Raw genomic sequence first — 22,278 nt, forward strand, 5'->3', positions numbered from 1 at the left:
GGCTCTTGGCCAACAAACACATATGCTCTCTGGCCACCCCTCCAGAGTTATAAAACAAGTTATATGCAAGTTGGTGCTGTGGCTTAGTTGGTTAAATTGCCTGTCTAGTAAATAGGAGATACTGGGTTTGAATCCCAGCGGTGCCTTTGCTGGTGATCAAGTGCTGCCTTGGGCCATGAGGTTTTGCTCTCTGTAAAAAGGGGTGCAGAGGAGTGCTAGAGCAGCATGCAATTTAATTTGCGAACCACCCCTCAGATGCTGCCGACGAATGCTGCCCAGAGTCATCTCAGCAATGCAGCATGGCTCAGCTGGTCAAAGCGCTTGCCTTGCAAACACGTGATCCTTGGTTTAGGACTGCTGCAAGCCTGGAAGGAGCTACTGCATGTGGCACAGAGTGTAGTGCATTGGACTATTAGTCTGCGGTTTGACGCCATATGATGTTTGTGGGTTTGAGTCAAAACAGATTGGTGACTTCTGGACTTTTGTTTATCATTAAATTGCACGCTTATATCCTCGGGCAACAGAAAGTTGTGAAAAATCTCATAAGCTGACCAGCCCGTGGACCTTTGTCCTCACTGCTGGATATTTTGATAAACTTACTCACCATCTGAATGCTCTGCTTGGTGCTGTGGCTTAGTTGGTTAAAGCGTCTGTCTCGTAAACAGGAGATCCTGGGTTCAAATCCCAGCGGTGCCTTTAGCATCCCTTGTGTGCCTCAAGCATGTTCTTTTCTGAGATCTGACTGCAAACAGGGATAGCAAAGGCAGCAGGCAATTCCATTTCCAAATCAGATCCTGATAATGCTGATGCTCTTTTGAACAGGTCAACAGTTGCTGACAGGCACTGTGGCACAATAGATAGCAAACTGGACTTCTAGACTGCCAGATGAGGGCATTCAAAGGTTAACTAATGGCACTTGGCCAACAATCCCAGAGGCTAGCTGGCCACCCCAAATCAGTTGTCAAAAAAAAAACATTTTGGGCTGTGCAGAGCCTGGCCGTTGGCCTCTTATCTGGATGCTTTAATCCTCTAAGTGCCGCTCCCTGGGAGAGTGTGTGCAGGTTGGCGCCGTGGCTTAGTTGGTTAAAGCTTGTGTCGTAAATAGGACATACTGAATTCAAATCCCAGCACTGTCTTTGATGGTAATCAAACACCACCTTGGGTTGTGTGGTTTTGCTTTGCGCAATCAGGCGGTACAGAGGAGTGTCAGAGCAGCATGCGATTTCATTTGTCAACCACCCCTCAGCTGCTGCTGAAGAATTCTGACTCAAGTCAACAATGCAGCAAGGTGCCGTGGCTTAGCTGGTCAAAGCGCTTGTCTTGTAAACAGGAGATCCTGGGTTCGATTCCCAGCAGTGCCTTTTAACAGGTGGCTCTGCTCTGTGGGTTCTTTCTTGGAAAGGAAGCCCTTACAGATCCTCCACTTTTCCAACCACATATCAATTGCAGAGAGACCCACATATCTTGTCCTTCCCGCTCCCCAAATGCCTGAACTCAATTCAACGGACTGGCACAAGCCAGGAAAAAAAAGCTCCACACATGGCTCTGTGGCACAATGGATAGCGCATTGGACTTCTAGACTGCAAGATGAGGCCGTTCAAAGGTTGTGGGTTCGAGTCCCACCAGAGTCGTTACTTTTGGCATTCTGTTAATGGCGCTTGACAAACAAACACATATGCTCTCTGGCCACCCCTCCAGTTATAAAACTCTAAGTCTCACTTTCTTACTGGGTACACGCAAGTTGGTGCTGTGGCTTAGTTGGTTAAAGCACCTGTCTAGTAAACAGGAGATCCTGGGTTTGAATGCCAGCGGTGCCTTTGCTGGTGATCAAGTGCCGCGTTGGGCTGTGAGGTTTTGCTCTCTGTAAAAAGGGGGTGCAGAGGAGTGCTAGAGCAGCATGCAATTTAATTTGTGAACCACCCTTCAGATGCTGCCGAAGAATGCTGCCCAGAGTCATCTCAACAATGCAGCATGGCTCAACTGGTCAAAGAGCTTGCCTTGCAAACAAGTGATCCTTGGTTTAGGACTGCTGCAAGCCTGGAAGGAGCTACTGCATGTGGCGCAGAGTGTAGCGCATTGGACTATTAGTCTGCGGTTTGAGGCAATATTAAATTTGTGGGTTTGAGTCAAAACAGATTGGTGACTTCTGGCCTTTCGTTTATCATTAAATTGCACGCTTATGCACTCGGGCAACAGAAAGTTGTGAAAAATCTCATAAGCTGACCAGCCCTTGGACCTTTGTCCTCACCGCTGGATGTTTTGATCAACTTACTCACCCTCCAAGTGCTCTGCTTGGTGCAGTGGCTTAGTTGGTTAAAGCGTCTGTCTTGTAAACAGGAGATCCTGGGTTCAAATCCCGGCGGTGACTTTAGCATCCCTTGTGTGCCTCAAGCATGTGCTTTTCTGAGATCGGACTGCAAACAGGGATAGCAAAGGCAGCAGGCAATTCCATTTCCAAGTCAGATCCTGATAATGCTGATGCTCTTTTGAACAGGTCAACAGTTGCTGACAGGCTCTGTGGCACAATAGATAGCAAACTGGACTTCTAGACTGCCAGATGAGGGCATTCAAAGGTTAACTAATGGCACTTGGCCAACAATCCCAGAGGCTAGCTGGCCACCCCAAATCAGTTGTCAAAAAAACTATTTTAGGCTGTGCAGAGCCTGGCCGTTGGCCTCTTATCTGGATGCTTTAATCCTCTAAGTGCCGCTCCCTGGGAGAGTGTGTGCAGGTTGGCGCCGTGGCTTAGTTGGTTAAAGCTTGTGTCGTAAATAGGACATACTGAATTCAAATCCCAGCACTGTCTTTGCTGTTAATCAAACACCACCTTGGGTTGTGTGGTTTTGCTTTGCGCAATCAGGCGGTACAGAGGAGTGTCAGAGCAGCATGCGATTTCATTTGTCAACCAACCCTTATCTGCTGCCGAAGAATTCTGACTCAAGTCAACAACGCAGCAAAGCGCCGTGGCTTAGCTGGTCAAAGCGCTTGTCTTGTAAACAGGAGATCCTGGCTTTGATTCCCAGCAGTGCCTTTTAACAGGTGGCTCTGCTCTGTGGGTTCTTTCTTGGAAAGGAAGCCCTTACAGATCCTCCACTTTTCCAACCACATACCAATTGCAGAGAGACCCACATATCTTGTCCTTCCCGCTCCCCAAATGCCTGAACTCAATTCAACGGACTGGCACAAGCCAGGAAAAAAAAGCTCCACACATGGCTCTGTGGCGCAATGGATAGCTCATTGGACTTCTAGACTGCCAGATGAGGCCATTCAAAGGTTGTGGGTTCGACTCCCACCAGACTCGTTACTTTTGGCATTCTGTTAATGGCACTTGACAAACAAACACATATGCTCTCTGGCCACCCCTCCAGTTATAAAACTCTAAGTCTCACTTTCTTACTGGGTACATGCAAGTTGGTGCTTTGGCTTAGTTGGTTAAAGCGCCTGTCTAGTAAACAGGAGATCCTGGGTTTTAATGCCAGCGGTGCCTTTGCTGGTGATCAAGTGCCGCCTTGGGCTGTGAGGTTTTGCTCTCTGTAAAAAGGGGGTGCAGAGGAGTGCTAGAGCAGCATGCAATTTAATTTGTGAACCACCCCTCAGATGCTGCCGAAGAATGCTGCCCAGAGTCATCTCAACAATGCAGCATGGCTCAACTGGTCAAAGAGCTTGCCTTGCAAACAAGTGATCCTTGGTTTAGGACTGCTGCAAGCCTGGAAGGAGCTACTGCATGTGGCGCAGAGTGTAGCGCATTGGACTATTAGTCTGCGGTTTGAGGCAATATTAAATTTGTGGGTTTGAGTCAAAACAGATTGGTGACTTCTGGCCTTTCGTTTATCATTAAATTGCACGCTTATGCCCTCGGGCAACAGAAAGTTGTGAAAAATCTCATAAGCTGACCAGCCCGTGGACCTTTGTCCTCACTGCTGGATATTTTAATAAACTTATTCACTATCGGAGTGCTCGGCTTGGTGCCGTGGCTTAGTTGGTTAAAGCGTCTGTCGCGTAAACAGGAGATCCTGGGTTCAAATCCCAGCAGTGCCTTTAGCATCCCTTGTGTGCCTTAAGCATGTGCTTTTCTGAGATCGGACTGCAAACAGGGATAGCAAAGGCAGCAGGCAATTCCATTTCCAAATCAGATCCTGATAATGCTGATGCTCTTTTGAACAGGTTAACAGTTGCTGACAGGCTCTGTGGCACAATAGATTGCAAACTGGACTTCTAGACTGCCAGATGAGGGCATTCAAAGGTTAACTAATGGCACTTGGCCAACAATCCCAGAGGCTAGCTGGCCACCCCGAATCAGTTGTCAAAAAAAACATTTTGGGCTGTGCAGAGCCTGGCCGTTGGCCTCTTATCTGGATGCTTTAATCCTCTAAGTGCCTCTCCCTGGGAGAGTGTGTGCAGGTTGGAGCCATGGCTTAGTTGGTTAAAGCTTGTGTCGTAAATAGGACATATTGAATTTAAATCCCAGCACTGTCTTTGCTGGTAATCAAACACCACCTTGAGTTGTGTGGTTTGCTTTGCGCAATCAGGCGGTACAGAGGAGCGTCAGAGCAGCACGCGATTTCATTTGTCAACCACCCCTCAGCTGCTGCCGAAGAACTCTGACCCAAGTCAACAATACAGCAAGGCGCCGTGGCTTAGCTGGTCAAAGCGCTTGTCTTGTAAACAGGAGATCCTGGGTTCGATTCCCAGCGGTGCCTTTTAACAGGCGGCTCTGCTCTGTGGGTTCTTTCTTGGAAAGGAAGCCCTTACAGATCCTCCACTTTTCCAACCACATACCAATTGCAGAGAGACCCACATATCTTGTCCTTCCCGCTCCCCAAATGCCTGAACTCAATTCAACGGACTGGCACAAGCCAGGAAAAAAAATCTCCATGCATGGCTCTGTGGCGCAATGGATAGCGCATTGGACTTCTAGACTGCCAGATGAGGCCATTCAAAGGTTGTGGGTTCGAGTCCCACCAGAGTCATTACTTTTGGCATTCTTTTAATGGCTCTTGGCCAACAAACACATATGCTCTCTGGCCACCCCTCCAGAGTTATAAAACAAGTTATATGCAAGTTGGTGCTGTGGCTTAGTTGGTTAAATTGCCTGTCTAGTAAATATGAGATACTGGGTTTGAATCCCAGCGGTGCCTTTGCTGGTGATCAAGTGCTGCCTTGGGCCATGAGGTTTTGCTCTCTGTAAAAAGGGGTGCAGAGGAGTGCTAGAGCAGCATGCAATTTAATTTGCGAACCACCCCTCAGATGCTGCCGACGAATGCTGCCCAGAGTCATCTCAGCAATGCAGCATGGCTCAGCTGGTCAAAGCGCTTGCCTTGCAAACACGTGATCCTTGGTTTAGGACTGCTGCAAGCCTGGAAGGAGCTACTGCATGTGGCGCAGAGTGTAGTGCATTGGACTATTAGTCTGCGGTTTGACGCCATATGATGTTTGTGGGTTTGAGTCAAAACAGATTGGTGACTTCTGGACTTTTGTTTATCATTAAATTGCACGCTTATATCCTCGGGCAACAGAAAGTTGTGAAAAATCTCATAAGCTGACCAGCCCGTGGACCTTTGTCCTCACTGCTGGATATTTTGATAAACTTACTCACCATCTGAATGCTCTGCTTGGTGCTGTGGCTTAGTTGGTTAAAGCGTCTGTCTCGTAAACAGGAGATCCTGGGTTCAAATCCCAGCGGTGCCTTTAGCATCCCTTGTGTGCCTCAAGCATGTTCTTTTCTGAGATCTGACTGCAAACAGGGATAGCAAAGGCAGCAGGCAATTCCATTTCCAAATCAGATCCTGATAATGCTGATGCTCTTTTGAACAGGTCAACAGTTGCTGACAGGCACTGTGGCACAATAGATAGCAAACTGGACTTCTAGACTGCCAGATGAGGGCATTCAAAGGTTAACTAATGGCACTTGGCCAACAATCCCAGAGGCTAGCTGGCCACCCCAAATCAGTTGTCAAAAAAAAAACATTTTGGGCTGTGCAGAGCCTGGCCGTTGGCCTCTTATCTGGATGCTTTAATCCTCTAAGTGCCGCTCCCTGGGAGAGTGTGTGCAGGTTGGCGCCGTGGCTTAGTTGGTTAAAGCTTGTGTCGTAAATAGGACATACTGAATTCAAATCCCAGCACTGTCTTTGATGGTAATCAAACACCACCTTGGGTTGTGTGGTTTTGCTTTGCGCAATCAGGCGGTACAGAGGAGTGTCAGAGCAGCATGCGATTTCATTTGTCAACCACCCCTCAGCTGCTGCCGAAGAATTCTGACTCAAGTCAACAATGCAGCAAGGCGCCGTGGCTTAGCTGGTCAAAGCGCTTGTCTTGTAAACAGGAGATCCTAGGTTCGATTCCCAGCAGTGCCTTTTAACAGGTGGCTCTGCTCTGTGGGTTCTTTCTTGGAAAGGAAGCCCTTACAGATCCTCCACTTTTCCAACCACATATCAATTGCAGAGAGACCCACATATCTTGTCCTTCCCGCTCCCCAAATGCCTGAACTCAATTCAACGGACTGGCACAAGCCAGGAAAAAAAAGCTCCACACATGGCTCTGTGGCACAATGGATAGCGCATTGGACTTCTAGACTGCAAGATGAGGCCATTCAAAGGTTGTGGGTTCGAGTCCCACCAGAGTCGTTACTTTTGGCATTCTGTTAATGGCGCTTGACAAACAAACACATATGCTCTCTGGCCACCCCTCCAGTTATAAAACTCTAAGTCTCACTTTCTTACTGGGTACACGCAAGTTGGTGCTGTGGCTTAGTTGGTTAAAGCACCTGTCTAGTAAACAGGAGATCCTGGGTTTGAATGCCAGCGGTGCCTTTGCTGGTGATCAAGTGCCGCGTTGGGCTGTGAGGTTTTGCTCTCTGTAAAAAGGGGGTGCAGAGGAGTGCTAGAGCAGCATGCAATTTAATTTGTGAACCACCCTTCAGATGCTGCCGAAGAATGCTGCCCAGAGTCATCTCAACAATGCAGCATGGCTCAACTGGTCAAAGAGCTTGCCTTGCAAACAAGTGATCCTTGGTTTAGGACTGCTGCAAGCCTGGAAGGAGCTACTGCATGTGGCGCAGAGTGTAGCGCATTGGACTATTAGTCTGCGGTTTGAGGCAATATTAAATTTGTGGGTTTGAGTCAAAACAGATTGGTGACTTCTGGCCTTTCGTTTATCATTAAATTGCACGCTTATGCACTCGGGCAACAGAAAGTTGTGAAAAATCTCATAAGCTGACCAGCCCTTGGACCTTTGTCCTCACCGCTGGATGTTTTGATCAACTTACTCACCCTCCAAGTGCTCTGCTTGGTGCCGTGGCTTAGTTGGTTAAAGCGTCTGTCTTGTAAACAGGAGATCCTGGGTTCATATCCCGGCGGTGACTTTAGCATCCCTTGTGTGCCTCAAGCATGTGCTTTTCTGAGATCGGACTGCAAACAGGGATAGCAAAGGCAGCAGGCAATTCCATTTCCAAGTCAGATCCTGATAATGCTGATGCTCTTTTGAACAGGTCAACAGTTGCTGACAGGCTCTGTGGCACAATAGATAGCAAACTGGACTTCTAGACTGCCAGATGAGGGCATTCAAAGGTTAACTAATGGCACTTGGCCAACAATCCCAGAGGCTAGCTGGCCACCCCAAATCAGTTGTCAAAAAAAAACATTTTGGGCTGTGCAGAGCCTGGCCGTTGGCCTCTTATCTGGATGCTTTAATCCTCTAAGTGCCGCTCCCTGGGACAGTGTGTGCAGGTTGGCGCCGTGGCTTAGTTGGTTAAAGCTTGTGTCGTAAATAGGACATACTGAATTAAAATCCCAGCACTGTCTTTGATGGTAATCAAACACCACCTTGGGTTGTGTGGTTTTGCTTTGCGCAATCAGGCGGTACAGAGGAGTGTCAGAGCAGCATGCGATTTCATTTGTCAACCACCCCTCAGCTGCTGCCGAAGAATTCTGACTCAAGTCAACAATGCAGCAAGGCGCCGTGGCTTAGCTGGTCAAAGCGCTTGTCTTGTAAACAGGAGATCCTGGGTTCGATTCCCAGCAGTGCCTTTTAACAGGTGGCTCTGCTCTGTGGGTTCTTTCTTGGAAAGGAAGCCCTTACAGATCCTCCACTTTTCCAACCACATATCAATTGCAGAGAGACCCACATATCTTGTCCTTCCCGCTCCCCAAATGCCTGAACTCAATTCAACGGACTGGCACAAGCCAGGAAAAAAAAGCTCCACACATGGCTCTGTGGCACAATGGATAGCGCATTGGACTTCTAGACTGCAAGATGAGGCCATTCAAAGGTTGTGGGTTCGAGTCCCACCAGAGTCGTTACTTTTGGCATTCTGTTAATGGCGCTTGACAAACAAACACATATGCTCTCTGGCCACCCCTCCAGTTATAAAACTCTAAGTCTCACTTTCTTACTGGGTACACGCAAGTTGGTGCTGTGGCTTAGTTGGTTAAAGCGCCTGTCTAGTAAACAGGAGATCCTGGGTTTGAATGCCAGCGGTGCCTTTGCTGGTGATCAAGTGCCGCGTTGGGCTGTGAGGTTTTGCTCTCTGTAAAAAGGGGGTGCAGAGGAGTGCTAGAGCAGCATGCAATTTAATTTGTGAACCACCCTTCAGATGCTGCCGAAGAATGCTGCCCAGAGTCATCTCAACAATGCAGCATGGCTCAACTGGTCAAAGAGCTTGCCTTGCAAACAAGTGATCCTTGGTTTAGGACTGCTGCAAGCCTGGAAGGAGCTACTGCATGTGGCGCAGAGTGTAGCGTATTGGACTATTAGTCTGCGGTTTGAGGCAATATTAAATTTGTGGGTTTGAGTCAAAACAGATTGGTGACTTCTGGCCTTTCGTTTATCATTAAATTGCACGCTTATGCACTCGGGCAACAGAACGTTGTGAAAAATCTCATAAGCTGACCAGCCCTTGGACCTTTGTCCTCACCGCTGGATGTTTTGATCAACTTACTCACCCTCCAAGTGCTCTGCTTGGTGCCGTGGCTTAGTTGGTTAAAGCGTCTGTCTCGTAAACAGGAGATCCTGGGTTCAAATCCCGGCGGTGACTTTAGCATCCCTTGTGTGCCCTCAAGCATGTGCTTTTCTGAGATCGGACTGCAAACAGGGATAGCAAAGGCAGCAGGCAATTCCATTTCCAAGTCAGATCCTGATAATGCTGATGCTCTTTTGAACAGGTCAACAGTTGCTGACAGGCTCTGTGGCACAATAGATAGCAAACTGGACTTCTAGACTGCCAGATGAGTCCATTCAAAGGTTAACTAATGGCACTTGGCCAACAAAACCCATAGGCTAGCTGGCCACCCCGAATCAGTTGTCAAAAAAAATATTTTAGGCTGTGCAGAGCCTGGCCGTTGGCCTCTTATCTGGATGCTTTAATCCTCTAAGTGCCGCTCCCTGGGAGAGTGTGTGCAGGTTGGCGCTGTGGCTTAGTTGGTTAAAGCTTGTGTCGTAAATAGGACATACTGAATTCAAATCCCAGCACTGTCTTTGCTGGTAATCAAACACCACCTAGGGTTGTATGGTTTGCTTTGCGCAATCAGGCGGTACAGAGGAGCGTCAGAGCAGCATGCAATTCCATTTGTCAACCACCCCTCAGCTGCTGCCGAAGAATTCTGACCCAAGTCAACAACACAGCAAGGTGCCGTGGCTTAGCTGGTCAAAGCGCTTGTCTTGTAAACAGGAGATCCTGGGTTTGATTCCCAGCGGTGCCTTTTAACAGGTGGCTCTGCTCTGTGGGTTCTTTCTTGGAAAGGAAGCCCTTACAGATCCTCCACTTTTCCAACCACATACCAATTGCAGAGAGACCCACATATCTTGTCGTTCCCGCTCCCCAAATGGCTGAACTCAATTCAACGGAATGGCACAAGCCAGGAAAAAAAGCTCCACACGTGGCTCTGTGACGCAATGGATAGCGCATTGGACTTCTAGACTGCCAGATGAGGCCATTCAAAGGTTGTGGGTTCAAGTCCCACCAGAGTCGTTACTTTTGGCATTCTGTTAATGGCGCTTGGCCAACAAACACATATGCTCTCTGGCCACCCCTCCAGAGTTATAAAACAAGTTATATGCAAGTTGGTGCTGTGGCTTAGTTGTTTAAAGTGCCTGTCTAGTAAACAGGAGATCCTGGGTTTGAATCCCAGCGGTGCCTTTGCTGGTGATCAAGTGCTGCCTTGGGCTGTGAGGTTTTGCTCTGTGTAAAAAGCGGGTGCAGAGGAGTGCTAGAGCAGCATGCAATTTAATTTGCGAACCACCCCTCAGATGCTGCCGAAGAATGCTGCCCAGAGTAATCTCAGCAATGCAGCATGGCTCAGCTGGTCAAAGAGCTTGCCTTGCAAACACGTGATCCTTGGTTTAGGGCTGCTGCAAGCCTGGAAAGAGCTACTGCATGTGGCGCAGAGTGTAGTGCATTGGACTATTAGTCTGCGGTTTGACGCCATATGAAGTTTGTGGGTTTGAGTCAAAACAGATTGGTGACTTCTGGCCTTTCGTTTATCATTAAATTGCACGCTTATGCCCTCGGGCAACAGAAAGTTGTGAAAAATCTCATAAGCTGACCAGCCTGTGGACCTTTGTCCTCACTGCTGGATATTTTGATAAACTTACTCACCATCTGTGTGCTCTGCTTGGTGCTGTGGCTTAGTTGGTTAAAGCGTCTGTCTCATAAACAGGAGATCCTGGATTCAAATCCCAGCGGTGCCTTCAGTATCCCTTGTGTGCCTCAAGCATGTGCTTTTCTAAGATCGGATTGCAAACAGGGATAGCAAAGGCAGCAGGCAATTCCATTTCCAAATCAGATCCTGATAATGCTGATGCTCTTTTGAACAGGTCAACAGTTGCTGACAGGCTCTGTGGCACAATAGATAGCAAACTGGACTTCTAGACTGCCAGATGAGTCCATTCAAAGGTTAACTAATTGCACTTGGCCAACAAACCCTTAGGCTAGCTGGCCACCCAGAATCAGTTGTCAAAAAAAAAATTGGGCTGTGCAAAGCCTGGCCTTTGGCCTTTTATCTGGATGCTTTAATCCTCTAAGTACCGCTCCCTGGGAGAGTGTGTGCACGTTGGCGCCGTGGCTTAGTCGGTTAAAGGTTGTGTCGTAAATAGGACATACTGAATTAAAATCCCAGCACTGTCTTTGCTGGTAATCAAACACCACCTTGGGTTGTGTGGTTTGCTTTGCGCAATCAGGCGGTACAGAGGAGCGTCAGAGCAGCATGCGATTTCATTTGTCAACCACCCCTCAGCTGTTGCCGAAGAATTCTGACCCAAGTCAACGATACAGCAAGGCGCCGTGGCTTAGCTGGTCAAAGCGCTTGTCTTGTAAACAGGAGATCCTGGGTTTGATTCCCAGTGGTGCCTTTTAACAGGTGGCTCTGTTCTTTCTTGGAAAGGAAGCCCTTACAGATCCTCCACTTTTCCAACCACATACCTATTGCAGAGAGACCCACATATCTTGTCCTTCCTGCTCCCCAAATGCCTGAACTCAATTCAACGGACTGCCCCAAGCCAGGAAAAAAAAGCTCCACACATGGCTCTGTGGCACAATGGAAAGTGCATAGGACTTCTAGACTGACAGATGAGGCCATTCAAAGGTTGTGGGTTCGAGTCCCAACAGAGTCGTTACTTTTGGCATTCTGTTAATGGCGCTTGGCCAACAAACACATATGCTCTCTGGCCACCCCTCCAGACTTATAAAACTCTAAGTCTCACTTTCTTACTGGGTTCATGCAAGTTGGTGCTGTTGCTTAGTTGGTTAAAGTGCCTGTCTAGTAAACAGGAGATCCAGGGTTCGAATCCCAGCGGTGCCTTTGTTGGTGATCAAGTGCCGCCTGGTGCTGTGAGGTTTTGCTCTGTGTAAAAAGGGGGTGCAGAGGAGTGCTAGAGCAGCATGCAATTTAATTTGCGAACCACCCCTCAGATGCTGCTGAAGAATGCTGCCCAGAGTCATCTCAGCAATGCAGCATGGCTCAGCTGGTCAAAGAGCTTGCCTTGCAAACACGTGATCCTTGGTTTAGGACTGCTGCAAGTCTGGAAGGAGCTACTGCATGTGGCGCAGAGTGTAGCACATTGGACTATTAATCTGCGGTTTGAGGCCATATGAAGTTTGTGGGTTTGAGTCAAAACAGATTGGTGAATTCTGGCCTTTTGTATATCATTAAATTGCACGCTTACGCCCTCGGGCAACAGAAAGTTGTGAAAAATCTCATAAGCTGACCAGCCCGTGGACCTTTGTCCTCACTGCTGGATATTTTGATAAACTTACTCACTATCGGAGTGTTCTGCTTGGTGCCGTGGCTTAGTTGGTTAAAGCGTTTGTCTCGTAAACAGGAGATCCTGGGTTCAAATCCCAGCGATGCCTTTAACATCCCTTGTGTGCCTCAAGCATGTGCTTTTCTGAGATCGGACTGCAAACAGGGATAGCAAAGGCAGCAGGCAATTCCATTTCCAAATCAGATCCTGATAATGCATATGCTCTTTTTAACAGGTCAACAGTTGCTGACAGGCTCTGTGGCACAATAGATAGCAAAGTGGACTTCTAGACTGCCAGATGAGGGCATTCAAAGGTTAACTAATGGCACTTGGCCAACAATCCCAGAGGCTAGCTGGCCACCCCAAATCAGTTGTCAAAAAAACATTTTGGGCTGTGCAGAGCCTGGCCGTTGGCCTCTTATCTGGATGCTTTAATCCTCTAAGTGCCGCTCCCTGGGAGAGTGTGTGCAGGTTGGCGCCTTGGCTTAGTTGGTTAAAGCTTGTGTCGTAAATAGGAAATACTGAATTTAAATCCCAGCACTGTCTTTGCTGGTAATCAAACACCACCTTGGGTTGTGTGGATTTGCTTTGCGCAATCAGGCGGTACAGAGGAGCGTCAGAGCAGCATGCGATTTCATTTGTCAACCAACCCTCAGCTGCTGCCGAAGAATTCTGACCCAAGTCAACAATGCAGCAAGGCGCCGTGGCTTAGCTGGTCAAAGCGCTTGCCTTGTAAACAGGAGATCCTGGGTTCGATTCCCAGCAGTGCCTTTTAACAGGTGGCTCTGCTCTGTGGGTTCTTTCTTGGAAAGGAAGCCCTTACAGATCCTCCACTTTCCAACCACATACCAATTGCAGAGAGACCCATATATCTTGTCCTTCCCGCTCCCCAATTGCCTGAACTCAATTCAACGGAATGGCACAAGCCAGGAAAAAAAGCTCCACACGTGGCTCTGTGACGCAATGGATAGCGCATTGGACTTCTAGACTGCCAGATGAGGCCATTCAAAGGTTGTGGGTTCGAGTCCCACCAGAGTCGTTACTTTTGGCATTCTGTTAATGGCGCTTGGCCAACAAACACATATGCTCTCTGGCCACCCCTCCAGAGTTATAAAACAAGTTATATGCAAGTTGGTGCTGTGGCTTAGTTGGTTAAAGCGCCTGTCTAGTAAACAGGAGATCCTGGGTTTGAATCCCAGTGGTGCCTTTGCTGGTGATCAAGTGCTGCCTTGGGCTGTGAGGTTTTGCTCTGTGTAAAAAGCGGGTGCAGAGGAGTGCTAGAGCAGCATGCAATTTAATTTGCGAACCACCCCTCAGATGCTGCCGAAGAATGCTGCCCAGAGTCATCTCAGCAATGCAGCATAGCTCAGCTGGTCAAAGAGCTTGCCTTGCAAACACGTGATCCTTGGTTTAGGGCTGCTGCAAGCCTGGAAAGAGCTACTGCATGTGGCGCAGAGTGTAGTGCATTGGACTATTAGTCTGCGGTTTGACGCCATATGAAGTTTGTGGGTTTGAGTCAAAACAGATTGGTGACTTCTGGCCTTTCGTTTATCATTAAATTGCACGCTTATGCCCTCGGGCAACAGAAAGTTGTGAAAAATCTCATAAGCTGACCAGCCCGTGGACCTTTGTCCTCACTGCTGGATATTTTGATAAACTTACTCACCATCTGTGTGCTCTGCTTGGTGCTGTGGCTTAGTTGGTTAAAGCGTCTCATGAACAGGAGATCCTGGATTCAAATCCCAGCGGTGCCTTCAGTACCCCTTGTGTGCCTCAAGCATGTGCTTTTCTAAGATCGGATTGCAAACAGGGATAGCAAAGGCAGCAGGCAATTCCATTTCCAAATCAGATCCTGATAATGCTGATGCTCTTTTGAACAGGTCAACAGTTGCTGACAGGCTCTGTGGCACAATAGATAGCAAACTGGACTTCTAGACTGCCAGATGAGTCCATTCAAAGGTTAACTAATTGCACTTGGCCAACAAACCCATAGGCTAGCTGGCCACCCAGAATCAGTTGTCAAAAAAAAAAAAATTGGGCTGTGCAAAGCCTGGCCGTTGGCCTTTTATCTGGATGCTTTAATCCTCTAAGTACCGCTCCCTGGGAGAGTGTGTGCAGGTTGGCGCCGTGGCTTAGTTGGTTAAAGCTTGTGTCGTAAATAGGACATACTGAATTCAAATCCCAGCACTGTCTTTGCTGGTAATCAAACACCACCTTGGGTTGTTTGGTTTGCTTTGCGCAATCAGGCGGTACAGAGGAGCGTCAGAGCAGCATGCGATTTCATTTGTCAACCACCCCTCAGCTGCTGCCGAAGAATTCTGACCCAAGTCAACGATACAGCAATGCGCCGTGGCTTAGCTGGTCAAAGCGCTTGTCTTGTAAACAGGAGATCCTGGGTTTGATTCCCAGTGGTGCCTTTTAACAGGTGGCTCTGTTCTTTCTTGGAAAGGAAGCCCTTACAGATCCTCCACTTTTCCAACCACATACCAATTGCAGAGAGACCCATATATCTTGTCCTTCCCGCTCCCCAAATGCCTGAACTCAATTCAACGGACTGGAACAAGCGAGGAAAAAAAAGCTCCACACATGGCTCTGTGGCGCAATGGATAGCGCATTGGACTTCTAGACTGCCAGATGAGGCCATTCAAAGGTTGTGGGTTCGAGTCCCACCAGAGTCGTTACTTTTGGCGTTATGTTAATGGCGCTTGGCCAACAAACACATATTATCTCTGGCCACCCCTCCAGAGTTATAAAACTCTAAGTCTCACTTTCTTACTTTGTTACATGCAAGTTGGTGCTGTGGCTTAGTTGGTTAAAGCGCCTGTCTAGTAAACAGGAGATCCTGGGTTCGAATCCCAGCCGTGCCTTTGCTGGTAATCAAGTGTCGCCTTGGGCTGTGAGGTTTTGCTCTCTGTAAAAAGGGCGTGCAGAGGAGTGCTAGAGCAGCATGCAATTTAATTTGCGAACCACCCCTCAGATGCTGCCGAAGAATGTTGCCCAGAGTCATCTCAGCAATGCAGCATGGCTCAGCTGGTCAAAGAGCTTGCCTTGCAAACACGTGATCCTTGGTTTAGGACTGCTGCAAGCCTGGAAGGAGCTACTGCATGTGTCGCAGAGTGTAGCGCATTGGACTATTAGTCTGCGGTTTGAGGCAATATTAAATTTGTGGGTTTGAGTCAAAACAGATTGGTGACTTCTGGCCTTTCGTTTATCATTAAATTGCACGCTTATGCCCTCGGGCAACAGAAAGTTGTGAAAAATCTCATAAGCTGACCAGCCCTTGGACCTTTGTCCTCACCGCTGGATGTTTTGATCAACTTACTCACCCTCCAAGTGCTCTGCTTGGTGCCGTGGCTTAGTTGGTTAAAGCGTCTGTCTCGTAAACAGAAGATCCTGGGTTCAAATCCCAGCGGTGCCTTTAGCATCCCTTGTGTGCCTCAAGCATGTGCTTTTCTGAGATCGGACTGCAAACAGGGATAGCAAAGGCAGCAGGCAATTCCATTTCCAAGTCAGATCCTGATAATGCTGATGCTCTTTTGAACAGGTCAACAGTTGCTGACAGGCTCTGTGGCACAATAGATAGCAAACTGGACTTCTAGACTGCCAGATGAGTCCATTCAAAGGTTAACTAATGGCACTTTGCCAACAAACCCATAGGCTAGCTGGCCACCCCGAATCAGTTGTCAAAAAAACTATTTTAGGCTGTGCAGAGCCTGGCCGTTGGCCTCTTATCTGGATGCTTTAATCCTCTAAGTGCCGCTCCCTGGGAGAGTGTGTGCAGGTTGGCGCTGTGGCTTAGTTGGTTAAAGCTTGTGTCGTAAATAGGACATACTGAATTCAAATCCCAGCACTGTCTTTGCTGGTAATCAAACACCACCTAGGGTTGTATGGTTTGCTTTGCGCAATCAGGCGGTACAGAGGAGCGTCAGAGCAGCATGCGATTTCATTTGTCAACCACCCCTCAGCTGGTCCCGAAGAATTCTGACCCAAGTCAACAACACAGCAAGGCGCCGTGGCTTAGCTGGTCAAAGGGCTTGTCTTGTAAACAGGAGATCCTGGGTTCGATTCCCAGCGGTGCCTTTTAACAGGTGGCTCTGCTCTGTGGGTTCTTTCTTGGAAAGGAAGCCCTTACAGATCCTCCACTTTTCCAACCACATACCAATTGCAGAGAGACCCACATATCTTGTCCTACCCGCTCCCGAAATGCCTGAACTCAATTCAACGGACTGGCCCACGCCAGGAAAAAAAAGCTCCACATGTGGCGCAATGGATAGCGCATTGGACTCCTAGTATGCCAGATGAGGCCATTCAAAGGTTGTGGGTTCGAGTCCCACCAGAGTCGTTACTTTTGGCATTCTGTTAATGGCGCTTGGCCAACAAACACATATTCTCTCTTGCCACCCCTCCAGAGTTATAAAACTCTAAGTCTCACTTTCTTACTGGACACATGCAAGTTGGTGCTGTGGCTTAGTTGGTTAAAGCGCCTGTCTAGTAAACAGGAGATCCTGGGTTTGAATCCCAGGGGTGCCTTTGCTGGTGATCAAGCGCTGCCTTGGGCTGTGAGGTTTTGCTCTCTGTAAAAAGGGGGTGCAGAGGAGTGCTAGAGCAGCATGCAATTTAATTTGTGAACCACCCCTCAGATGCTGCCGAAGAATGCTGCCCAGAGTCATCTCAACAATGCAGCATGGCTCAACTGGTCAAAGAGCTTGCCTTGCAAACAAGTGATCTTTGGTTTAGGACTGCTGCAAGCCTGGAAGGAGCTACTGCATGTGGCGCAGAGTGTAGCGCATTGGACTATTAGTCTGCGGTTTGAGGCAATATTAAATTTGTGGGTTTGAGTCAAAACAGATTGGTGACTTCTGGCCTTTCGTTTATCATTAAATTGCACGCTTATGCCCTCGGGCAACAGAAAGTTGTGAAAAATCTCATAAGCTGACCAGCCCTTGGACCTTTGTCCTCACCGCTGGATGTTTTGATCAACTTACTCACCCGCCAAGTGCTCTGCTTGGTGCCATGGCTTAGTTGGTTAAAGCGTCTGTCTCGTAAACAGGAGATCCTGGGTTTGAATCCCAGCGGTGCCTTTGCTGGTGATCAAGTGCTGCCTTGGGCTGTGAGGTTTTGCTCTCTGTAAAAAGGGGGTGCAGAGGAGTGCTAGAGCAGCATGCAATTTAATTTGCGAACCACCCCTCAGATGCTGCCCAGAGTCATCTCAGCAATGCAGCATGTCTCAGCTGGTCAAAGAGCTTGCCTTGCAAACACGTGATCCTTGGTTTAGGACTGCTGCAAGCCTGGAAGGAGCTACTGCATGTGGTGCAGAGTGTAGTGCATTGGACTATTAGTCTGCGGTTTGACGCCATATGAAGTTTGTGGGTTTGAGTCAAAACAGATTGGTGACTTCTGGCCTTTTGTTTATCATTAAATTGCACGCTTATGCCCTCGGGCAACAGAAAGTTGTGGAAAATCTCATAAGCTGACCAGCCCGTGGACCTTTGTCCTCACTGCTGGATATTTTGATAAACTTACTCACCATCTGAGTGCTCTGCTTGGTGCTGTGGCTTAGTTGGTTAAAGCGTCTGTTTCGTAAACGGGTGATCCTGGATTCAAATCCCAGTGGTGCCTTCAGTATCCCTTGTGTGCCTCAAGCATGTGCTTTTCTGAGATCAGACTGCAAACAGGGATAGCAAAGGCAGCAGGCAATTCCATTTCCAAATCAGATCCTGATAATGCTGAGGCTCGTTTGAACAGGTCAACAGTTGCTGACAGGCTCTGTGGCACAATAGATAGCAAACTGGACTTCTAGACTGCCAGATGAGGGCATTCACAGGTTAACTAATGGCACTTGGCCAACAATCCCAGAGGCTAGCTGGCCACCCCAAATCAGTTGTCAAAAAAAACATTTTGGGCTGTGCAGAGCCTGGCCGTTGGCCTCTTATCTGAATGCTTTAATCCTCTAAGTGCCGCTCCCTGGGTGAGTGTGTGCAGGTTGGCGCCGTGGCTTAGTTGGTTAAAGCTTGTGTCGTAAATAGGACATACTGAATTCAAATCCCAGCACTGTCTTTGCTGGTAATCAAACACCATCTTGGGTTGTGTGGTTTTGCTTTGCGCAATCAGGCGGTACAGAGGAGTGTCAGAGCAGCATGCGATTTCATTTGTCAACCACCCCTCAGCTGCTGCCGAAGAATTCTGACTCAAGTCAACAAAGCAAGCAAGGCGCCGTGGCTTAGCTGGTCAAAGCGCTTGTCTTGTAAACAGGAGATCCTGGGTTCGATTCCCAGCAGTGCCTTTTAACAGATGGCTCTGCTCTGTGGATTCTTTCTTGGAAAGGAAGCCCTTACAGATCTTCCACTTTTCCAACCACATACCAATTGCAGAGAGACCCACATATCTTGTCCTTCCCGATCCCCAAATGCCTGAACTCAATTCAACGGACTGGCACAAGCCAGGAAAAAAAAGATCCACACATGGCTCTGTGGCGCAATGGATAGCGCATTGGACTTCTAGACTGCCAGATGAGGCCATTCAAAGGTTGTGGGTTCGAGTCCCACCAGAGTTGTTGCTTTTGTCATTCTATTAATGGCGCTTGACCATCAATCACATATGCTCTCTGGCCACCCCTCCAGTTATAAAACTCTAAGTCTCACTTTCTTACTGGGTACATGCAAGTTGGTGCTGTGGCTTAGTTGGTTAAAGCGCCTGTCTAGTAAACAGGAGATCCTGGGTTTGAATGCCAGCGGTGCCTTTGCTAGTGATCAAGTGCCGCCTTGGTCTGTGAGGTTTTTGCTCTCTGTAAAAAGGGGGTGCAGAGGAGTGCTAGAGCAGCATGCAATTTAATTTGTGAACCACCCCTCAGATGCTGCCGAAGAATGCTGCCGAGAGTCATCTCAACAATGCAGCATGGCTCAACTGGTCAAAGAGCTTGCCTTGCAAACAAGTGATCCTTGGTTTAGGACAGCTGCAAGCCTGGAAGGAGCTACTGCATGTGTCGCATAGTGTAGTGCATTGGACTATTAGTCTGCTGTTTGAGGCTAAATTAAATTTGTGGGTTTGAGTCAAAACAGATTGGTGACTTCTGGCTTTTCGTTTATCATTAAATTGCACTCGTATGCCCTCGGGCAACAGAAAGTTGTGAAAAATCTCATAAGCTGACCAGCCCTTGGACTTTTGTCCTCACCGCTGGATGTTTTGATCAACTTACTCACCCTCCCAGTGCTCTGCTTGGTGCCGTGGCTTAGTTGGTTAAAGCGTCTGTCTCGTTAACAGGAGATCCCGGGTTCAAATCCCAGCGGTGCCTTTAGCATCCCTCATGTCTGCCTCAAGCATGTGCTTTTTTTGAGATCGGACTGCAAACAGGGATTGCAAAGGCAGCAGGCAATTCCATTTCCAAATCAGATCCTGATAATGCTGATGCTCTTGAAAGTGAAAGTGAAGTGACATTCAGCCAAGTATGGTGACCCATACTCAGAATTTGTGCTCTGCATTTAACCCATCCGAAATACACACACACACACACACACACACACACACACACACACACACACACACACACACACACACACACGCAGCATGCAATTTAATTTGCGAACCACCCCTCAGATGCTGCCGAAGAATGCTGCCCAGAGTCATCTCAGCAATGCAGCATGGCTCAGCTGGTCAAAGAGCTTGCCTTGCAAACACGTGATCATCGGTTTAGGACTGCTGCAAGCCTGGAAGGAGCTACTGCATGTGGCGCAGAGTGTAATGCATTGGACTATTAGTCTGCAGTGTGAGCCCATATGAAGTTTGTGGGTTTGAGTCAAAACAGATTGGTGACTTCTGGCCTTTCGTTTATAATTAAATTGCACGCTTATGCCCTCGGGCAACAGAAAGTTGTGAAAAATCTCAAAAGCTGACCAGCCCTTGGACCTTTGTCCTCACCGCTGGATGTTTTGATCAATGTACTCACCCTCCCAGTGCTCTGCTTGGTGCCACCACCTCTCAGATGCTGCCGAAGAATGCTAACCAGAGTCTTCTCAGCAATGCAATATTGCTCAGCTGGTCAAAGAGCTTGCCTTGCAAACACGTGATCCTTGGTTTAGGACTGCTGCAAGCCTTCAAGGAGTTACTGCATGTGGCGCAGAGTGTAGCGCATTGGACTATTAGTCTGCGGTGTAAGCCCATATGAAGTTTGTGGGTTTGAGTCAAAAAATTTTGTTTGTCAAAAAGTTTTGATCAACTTACTCACCCTCCCAGTGCTCTGCTTGGTGCCCTGGCTAAGTTGGTTAAAGCGTCTGTTTTGTAAACAGGAGATACCGGGTTTGAATCCCAGCGGTGCCTTCAGGCTTACGGCCATACCAACCTGAGGGCGCTAGAGAGCTACAGGAAGTGTTGGGTGAGGAAGGCTTTCCTCCATTTTGATTTTTCTGTTAGTGTTTGTTTTGTGAGGTTTTTTTTGGACTTTAGTTTATTTTTTGTGTGTTTTTTTCAGTTTTAAACCACCTAACAGCAGCATCTTGCTGGCTGGAGGGTGGTTATTTTTTTGTGTGATTTTTGTACAATGGACGGATTATTGGCAAACGACACTGGACAGGCTGGAGAGACACGCATGGCAAACCACCCTGGACTGGAGTATCGACAACGAGCAGGACATGGTAAAAAAACAAGATGCAAGAAATAAAGATGGTGAAAGGAAATACTTAAAGGAGGCAACTGTGATTGTGAATGTGGAGAACGTAAATGAGGTATGAGCTGTGGATATTATTAAAGCGGTGACGGAAAAATGTGTATATGGTAAAATTTTAGCACTAAGGCCAAGATAAGGAAAGGAATCTGAACTGACAATGGAGAAAGAAGAAACATGTGAACTGAACTGAACTGACTGAGGGATTGTTAATTAAAAGAGTGAATTGTGAGATAAAGAAACTGCAAAATAGAGATTATGTTGTTTCCTTCATGCACCTGCCCGTCTACCTTGATGATAAAGACATTTTTAGAAAATTGGAGGGATGGGGAGTTAATCCCATTTCAAAATTAAAAAGAAGATGCTACCCAGGCACTGAAATAGAGGATGGAACAAGGTTTTTAAAAGTGAGATTCCCCAAGGAGGTGGCATCATTGCCCTACAGCACAAAGCTGGAAACAGCAGAAGGGCCGCAGTACTTTAGGGTGATGCACAGCCACCAGGTGAAGACCTGTAAGCTGTGCATGAGCCCGGATAATCTGCTTAAAGAATGCCCTGAATTTAAGTGTCACAAGTGCGAGGAAAGGGGACATTTCGCAAGGGATTGCAATGCGGTCAGATGCCCGGAGTGTCAAAAGATTTTAAACAAGTGTGAGTGTTGGATGGAGGGAGAGGAAGGAGGTCTGGAGCATCGGGTGGGCGGACAGGTGCATGAAGGAAACACTGAAGAGGAAGGAGATATTGTTGAAGGACAAGGGGATGTAGGATTATCACAAAAGGAAACAGAAGGAGGAACAGGCAACCAAGAGGAAGAAGAAGAAGGAAAAAGAATGATATGGATGAGGAACAAACAGCAGAACAGAATACCCAATGGACAGAAATGGAAATATCGGACAGTTTTAAAAATCTTTTGGATAATGTGGAGAGTGATGGACAAGGAATGTATGATCAAAACAAAGAAATGGACATTGAAGAAGAAACAAGGATGGACAACATGGGAAAAGACAGAGGGGAGAGAGGACAAAGTAGAAGAAGAACATTAAAGGTAAAACCAAATGTGGAAAATGCAAGAAAAAAGTTAATGACAAGGGGCCGAGTAAAAAGTGTAAACAGATATGAAGTATTAAGAGGGCTGGAGGGAGAAGATGGAAAATAATGGTTTTTATGTATTTATTTTTATTTATTTTAATGGTTTTAAGTTGTGTTACTTTTAATGCAAGGGGATTGATGGACATGGGTAAATTTGAAAAGGTGAAAGAAATGTGTAAAGGAGAGGATGTGATTTTATTACAAGAAACTAACTGGAGGGAAGAGTACATGACTGAAATAAGGAAAAGGTGGAGTGGAGAGATTTTATATAACAATGGTGATGGGAGGCATGGAAGAGG

General features: G+C 47.6%; 38 non-coding genes across 38 annotated transcripts; all 38 read left to right on the plus strand.

The window, feature by feature from the left end:
- Positions 1 to 622: 622 nt before the first annotated feature.
- Positions 623 to 696, plus strand: trnat-cgu (transfer RNA threonine (anticodon CGU)). Its single transcript has one exon. It is a non-coding gene; the product is annotated as a tRNA-Thr (tRNA).
- Positions 697 to 1,287: 591 nt separating this feature from the next.
- Positions 1,288 to 1,361, plus strand: trnat-ugu (transfer RNA threonine (anticodon UGU)). The gene has a single exon. It is a non-coding gene; the product is annotated as a tRNA-Thr (tRNA).
- A 180-nt stretch (positions 1,362 to 1,541) lies between these two features.
- On the plus strand, positions 1,542 to 1,631 carry trnar-ucu (transfer RNA arginine (anticodon UCU)). The gene is given in 2 exon segments: positions 1,542 to 1,578; positions 1,596 to 1,631. It is a non-coding gene; the product is annotated as a tRNA-Arg (tRNA).
- A 112-nt stretch (positions 1,632 to 1,743) lies between these two features.
- Positions 1,744 to 1,817, plus strand: trnat-agu (transfer RNA threonine (anticodon AGU)). Its single transcript has one exon. It is a non-coding gene; the product is annotated as a tRNA-Thr (tRNA).
- Positions 1,818 to 2,294: 477 nt separating this feature from the next.
- Positions 2,295 to 2,368, plus strand: trnat-ugu (transfer RNA threonine (anticodon UGU)). Its single transcript has one exon. It is a non-coding gene; the product is annotated as a tRNA-Thr (tRNA).
- Positions 2,369 to 3,964: 1,596 nt separating this feature from the next.
- Positions 3,965 to 4,038, plus strand: trnat-cgu (transfer RNA threonine (anticodon CGU)). The gene has a single exon. It is a non-coding gene; the product is annotated as a tRNA-Thr (tRNA).
- Positions 4,039 to 4,626: 588 nt separating this feature from the next.
- On the plus strand, positions 4,627 to 4,700 carry trnat-ugu (transfer RNA threonine (anticodon UGU)). The gene has a single exon. It is a non-coding gene; the product is annotated as a tRNA-Thr (tRNA).
- Positions 4,701 to 4,880: 180 nt separating this feature from the next.
- Positions 4,881 to 4,970, plus strand: trnar-ucu (transfer RNA arginine (anticodon UCU)). The gene is given in 2 exon segments: positions 4,881 to 4,917; positions 4,935 to 4,970. It is a non-coding gene; the product is annotated as a tRNA-Arg (tRNA).
- A 644-nt stretch (positions 4,971 to 5,614) lies between these two features.
- Positions 5,615 to 5,688, plus strand: trnat-cgu (transfer RNA threonine (anticodon CGU)). Its single transcript has one exon. It is a non-coding gene; the product is annotated as a tRNA-Thr (tRNA).
- Positions 5,689 to 6,279: 591 nt separating this feature from the next.
- On the plus strand, positions 6,280 to 6,353 carry trnat-ugu (transfer RNA threonine (anticodon UGU)). The gene has a single exon. It is a non-coding gene; the product is annotated as a tRNA-Thr (tRNA).
- A 180-nt stretch (positions 6,354 to 6,533) lies between these two features.
- Positions 6,534 to 6,623, plus strand: trnar-ucu (transfer RNA arginine (anticodon UCU)). Its single transcript is given in 2 exon segments — positions 6,534 to 6,570; positions 6,588 to 6,623. It is a non-coding gene; the product is annotated as a tRNA-Arg (tRNA).
- Positions 6,624 to 6,735: 112 nt separating this feature from the next.
- trnat-agu (transfer RNA threonine (anticodon AGU)) lies at positions 6,736 to 6,809 on the plus strand. The gene has a single exon. It is a non-coding gene; the product is annotated as a tRNA-Thr (tRNA).
- Positions 6,810 to 7,286: 477 nt separating this feature from the next.
- trnat-ugu (transfer RNA threonine (anticodon UGU)) lies at positions 7,287 to 7,360 on the plus strand. The gene has a single exon. It is a non-coding gene; the product is annotated as a tRNA-Thr (tRNA).
- Positions 7,361 to 7,950: 590 nt separating this feature from the next.
- trnat-ugu (transfer RNA threonine (anticodon UGU)) lies at positions 7,951 to 8,024 on the plus strand. Its single transcript has one exon. It is a non-coding gene; the product is annotated as a tRNA-Thr (tRNA).
- Positions 8,025 to 8,204: 180 nt separating this feature from the next.
- Positions 8,205 to 8,294, plus strand: trnar-ucu (transfer RNA arginine (anticodon UCU)). The gene is given in 2 exon segments: positions 8,205 to 8,241; positions 8,259 to 8,294. It is a non-coding gene; the product is annotated as a tRNA-Arg (tRNA).
- A 112-nt stretch (positions 8,295 to 8,406) lies between these two features.
- On the plus strand, positions 8,407 to 8,480 carry trnat-agu (transfer RNA threonine (anticodon AGU)). The gene has a single exon. It is a non-coding gene; the product is annotated as a tRNA-Thr (tRNA).
- A 477-nt stretch (positions 8,481 to 8,957) lies between these two features.
- trnat-cgu (transfer RNA threonine (anticodon CGU)) lies at positions 8,958 to 9,031 on the plus strand. Its single transcript has one exon. It is a non-coding gene; the product is annotated as a tRNA-Thr (tRNA).
- A 590-nt stretch (positions 9,032 to 9,621) lies between these two features.
- Positions 9,622 to 9,695, plus strand: trnat-ugu (transfer RNA threonine (anticodon UGU)). The gene has a single exon. It is a non-coding gene; the product is annotated as a tRNA-Thr (tRNA).
- A 179-nt stretch (positions 9,696 to 9,874) lies between these two features.
- On the plus strand, positions 9,875 to 9,964 carry trnar-ucu (transfer RNA arginine (anticodon UCU)). Its single transcript is given in 2 exon segments — positions 9,875 to 9,911; positions 9,929 to 9,964. It is a non-coding gene; the product is annotated as a tRNA-Arg (tRNA).
- A 94-nt stretch (positions 9,965 to 10,058) lies between these two features.
- trnat-agu (transfer RNA threonine (anticodon AGU)) lies at positions 10,059 to 10,132 on the plus strand. Its single transcript has one exon. It is a non-coding gene; the product is annotated as a tRNA-Thr (tRNA).
- A 477-nt stretch (positions 10,133 to 10,609) lies between these two features.
- Positions 10,610 to 10,683, plus strand: trnam-cau (transfer RNA methionine (anticodon CAU)). The gene has a single exon. It is a non-coding gene; the product is annotated as a tRNA-Met (tRNA).
- Positions 10,684 to 11,269: 586 nt separating this feature from the next.
- trnat-ugu (transfer RNA threonine (anticodon UGU)) lies at positions 11,270 to 11,343 on the plus strand. The gene has a single exon. It is a non-coding gene; the product is annotated as a tRNA-Thr (tRNA).
- Positions 11,344 to 11,718: 375 nt separating this feature from the next.
- On the plus strand, positions 11,719 to 11,792 carry trnat-agu (transfer RNA threonine (anticodon AGU)). The gene has a single exon. It is a non-coding gene; the product is annotated as a tRNA-Thr (tRNA).
- A 477-nt stretch (positions 11,793 to 12,269) lies between these two features.
- trnat-cgu (transfer RNA threonine (anticodon CGU)) lies at positions 12,270 to 12,343 on the plus strand. The gene has a single exon. It is a non-coding gene; the product is annotated as a tRNA-Thr (tRNA).
- A 588-nt stretch (positions 12,344 to 12,931) lies between these two features.
- trnat-ugu (transfer RNA threonine (anticodon UGU)) lies at positions 12,932 to 13,005 on the plus strand. Its single transcript has one exon. It is a non-coding gene; the product is annotated as a tRNA-Thr (tRNA).
- Positions 13,006 to 13,183: 178 nt separating this feature from the next.
- trnar-ucu (transfer RNA arginine (anticodon UCU)) lies at positions 13,184 to 13,273 on the plus strand. The gene is given in 2 exon segments: positions 13,184 to 13,220; positions 13,238 to 13,273. It is a non-coding gene; the product is annotated as a tRNA-Arg (tRNA).
- Positions 13,274 to 13,367: 94 nt separating this feature from the next.
- On the plus strand, positions 13,368 to 13,441 carry trnat-agu (transfer RNA threonine (anticodon AGU)). The gene has a single exon. It is a non-coding gene; the product is annotated as a tRNA-Thr (tRNA).
- Positions 13,442 to 14,577: 1,136 nt separating this feature from the next.
- trnat-ugu (transfer RNA threonine (anticodon UGU)) lies at positions 14,578 to 14,651 on the plus strand. The gene has a single exon. It is a non-coding gene; the product is annotated as a tRNA-Thr (tRNA).
- Positions 14,652 to 14,822: 171 nt separating this feature from the next.
- trnar-ucu (transfer RNA arginine (anticodon UCU)) lies at positions 14,823 to 14,912 on the plus strand. Its single transcript is given in 2 exon segments — positions 14,823 to 14,859; positions 14,877 to 14,912. It is a non-coding gene; the product is annotated as a tRNA-Arg (tRNA).
- A 115-nt stretch (positions 14,913 to 15,027) lies between these two features.
- On the plus strand, positions 15,028 to 15,101 carry trnat-agu (transfer RNA threonine (anticodon AGU)). The gene has a single exon. It is a non-coding gene; the product is annotated as a tRNA-Thr (tRNA).
- Positions 15,102 to 15,578: 477 nt separating this feature from the next.
- Positions 15,579 to 15,652, plus strand: trnat-cgu (transfer RNA threonine (anticodon CGU)). The gene has a single exon. It is a non-coding gene; the product is annotated as a tRNA-Thr (tRNA).
- A 588-nt stretch (positions 15,653 to 16,240) lies between these two features.
- trnat-ugu (transfer RNA threonine (anticodon UGU)) lies at positions 16,241 to 16,314 on the plus strand. The gene has a single exon. It is a non-coding gene; the product is annotated as a tRNA-Thr (tRNA).
- Positions 16,315 to 16,690: 376 nt separating this feature from the next.
- trnat-agu (transfer RNA threonine (anticodon AGU)) lies at positions 16,691 to 16,764 on the plus strand. The gene has a single exon. It is a non-coding gene; the product is annotated as a tRNA-Thr (tRNA).
- Positions 16,765 to 17,241: 477 nt separating this feature from the next.
- trnat-cgu (transfer RNA threonine (anticodon CGU)) lies at positions 17,242 to 17,315 on the plus strand. Its single transcript has one exon. It is a non-coding gene; the product is annotated as a tRNA-Thr (tRNA).
- A 1,128-nt stretch (positions 17,316 to 18,443) lies between these two features.
- trnat-ugu (transfer RNA threonine (anticodon UGU)) lies at positions 18,444 to 18,517 on the plus strand. Its single transcript has one exon. It is a non-coding gene; the product is annotated as a tRNA-Thr (tRNA).
- Positions 18,518 to 18,697: 180 nt separating this feature from the next.
- Positions 18,698 to 18,787, plus strand: trnar-ucu (transfer RNA arginine (anticodon UCU)). The gene is given in 2 exon segments: positions 18,698 to 18,734; positions 18,752 to 18,787. It is a non-coding gene; the product is annotated as a tRNA-Arg (tRNA).
- A 112-nt stretch (positions 18,788 to 18,899) lies between these two features.
- On the plus strand, positions 18,900 to 18,973 carry trnat-agu (transfer RNA threonine (anticodon AGU)). Its single transcript has one exon. It is a non-coding gene; the product is annotated as a tRNA-Thr (tRNA).
- A 478-nt stretch (positions 18,974 to 19,451) lies between these two features.
- Positions 19,452 to 19,525, plus strand: trnat-cgu (transfer RNA threonine (anticodon CGU)). Its single transcript has one exon. It is a non-coding gene; the product is annotated as a tRNA-Thr (tRNA).
- Positions 19,526 to 22,278: the final 2,753 nt, after the last annotated feature.

The sequence above is a fragment of the Carassius carassius genome, chromosome 28 (genome assembly GCF_963082965.1).
Source record: "Carassius carassius chromosome 28, fCarCar2.1, whole genome shotgun sequence".
Classification (NCBI taxonomy): Eukaryota; Metazoa; Chordata; class Actinopteri; order Cypriniformes; family Cyprinidae; genus Carassius; species Carassius carassius.